Genomic DNA, 2500 nt, shown 5'->3' with positions numbered 1-2500 from the left:
GATTGGATGTTCTGGTCCTGAGGCTTCAGTGTGTTAGTAGAACAGGTTTGTGAACTCAGCCCCAGGACCAGCTGGATGAGGGGACTCTTTTCTTTGTTCAGCTCTTGGTATTGCAGGGCTTGGTAATGATATGAGAGGGGGTCACTGTATTTTAGATGTTTCCAAAACTTAATTGCTCTTTTTTGAGTTTTTATTATTAGTGGATATTTGCCTAATTCTGCCCTGCATGCATTGTTTGTAGTTTTCCTCTGGACATGTAGGAGAATCTTACAGAACTCTGCATGCAGGGTTTCAATGGGATGTTTGTCCCATTTGATGAAATCTTGTTTTGCAAGTGGACCCCACACCTCGCTGCCATAAAGTGCAATTGGTTCAATGACATATTCAATTAGTTTTAGCCAAATTTTAATAGGTATTTCAATTTGAATTTGCTTTTTAATTGCGTAGAATGCCCTGCGTGCTTTCTCTCTCAGTTCATTCACTGCTTCATTAAGGTGTCCAGTTGAGCTTATTTTTAAACCTAAGTAATTGTAGTGTGTGCAGTGCTCTATATATTTTGTACCAATTGAGAACTTTGGTCTAATTCCCTGAGATCTGGATCTTCTCTGGAAAATCATTATTTTAGTCTTTTTGGGGTTTACTGCCAGGGCCCAGGTCTGGCAGTACTGCTCTAGCAGGTCCAGGCTCTTGGTAGGCCATGTGCTGTGGGTGACAGCAGGCATAGGTCATCGGCGAAGAGTAGGCATTTAACCTCTGAATTATGGAGACTAACACCAGGGGCTGAGGATTTTTCTAGAATAGTGGCCAATTCGTTGATGTAAATATTGAAGAGTGCTGGGCTCAGATTACAACCCTGACGAAGGCCCCGCCCCTGGTTAAAGAATTCTGTTCTTTTCTTGCCAATTTTAATGCTGCACGTATTGCCAGTATACATTGATTTAATTATGTCATATGTTTTACCCCCTACACCACTTTCAATAACTTTGTAGAACAGTCCTGTGTGCCAAATAGAATCAAATGCTTTTTGGAAGTCGATAAAGCAAGCGTATATTTTGGTATTATTTTGGTGGACATGTTTATCTATCAGGGTGTGTAGGGTGTAAATATGATCGGTCGTGCGATGTTTTGGTATAAATCCAATTTGGCTTTTACTCAAGACATTGTGCTTATTAAGGAAGTTTAGAACTCTTACATTTATAATACTACAGAAAACCTTCCCCAGGTTACTGTTCACACAAATGCCTCTGTAATTGTTAGGGTCAAATTTGTCTCCGTTTTTAAAGATTGGGGTTATGAGTCCTTGATTCCAGATGTCAGGGAAATAACCTACACTCAGGATCAAATTAAACAGTTTTAATATAGCCAATTGAAATTTTGCACTAGTGAGTTTGAGCATCTCATTTAGGATGCCATCAGGTCCGCATGCCTTTTTAAATTTGAGAGCCTGAAGTTTCTTATAGAGCTCCTGGTCAGTAATTGGGGAGTCCAGTGGATTTTGATTGTCCTTTATAGCTCTTTCTAATCCATTCAACTTCTCATGAATTTGGCGTTGTTCTGCGTTTGTGTCAATTTGAACGGTGTTGTAGAGTGTTTTAAAATGGGTTGTCCAAATGTCACCATTTTGTATCGCTAATTCCTCTTGTTTAGATTTTTTAATTTTTTTCCAATTTTGCCAGAAGTTGTTTGTGTTTATGGACTCCTCAATTAGCGTCAGCTGCTTTCTGTTGTACTGTGCTTTTTTGGTTCTGAGTGTACGTTTATAGAGTTTTAAAGTCTCACAGTAATGAAGGCGTAATTCACCATTATTTGGGTCTCTGTGCTTTTGGTTGGATAGTGTTCTAAGTTTTTTCCTTATAATTTTACAATCTGCATCAAACCAGTTGTCATCTGTGATCTTTTTTGTTTTGTTTTTTATCAATTTCAATTGTGCTTCTTTTGCCGTTTGCCTGAATATATAGTTGATGTTTTGTACTGCTAGATTGATGCCTTCTTTACTGTGAGTGAATGTGGTATCCAGAAAGTTATCTAAGAGTGTTTGGATATTTTGGTTCCAGGTTGCTTTCTGGTATTCTTCTGTGCTGTTTTGGGCCCATCTGTATGAATGTCTGATGTTGTACAGCTTACTGGGCTGTGAATGTGTGGTTGTTTCCATGTCTGTTCTTTTGAGGAACAATGTAATTTGGCTGTGATCAGACAGAGGTGTTAGTGGCTTGACAGTGAATGAGCTGAGAGAGAAGGGGTCAATGTCTGTGATCATATAGTCTACTGTACTGTGGCCAAGAGGTGAGCAGTAGGTGAATCTCCCCAAAGAGTCCCCCCGTAACCTACCATTGACAAAGTACAGACCCAAGCTTCTACAGAGCTGCAACAGATCCCTTCCGTTTTTGTTGACGGTGCTGTCACTGTTGTTTCTATTGGGGAGATTAAGACAGTTAGAAACATTATGGCCTGTAATAAAGCTGTCCCCTCGTGTGCTCGTTAGATCAGGTAGTGTTCCTGT

This window comes from Salvelinus namaycush, unplaced genomic scaffold (assembly GCF_016432855.1).
Source record: "Salvelinus namaycush isolate Seneca unplaced genomic scaffold, SaNama_1.0 Scaffold1208, whole genome shotgun sequence".
NCBI classification, from domain to species: domain Eukaryota; kingdom Metazoa; phylum Chordata; class Actinopteri; order Salmoniformes; family Salmonidae; genus Salvelinus; species Salvelinus namaycush.
This window is presented reverse-complemented; position numbering follows the sequence as displayed.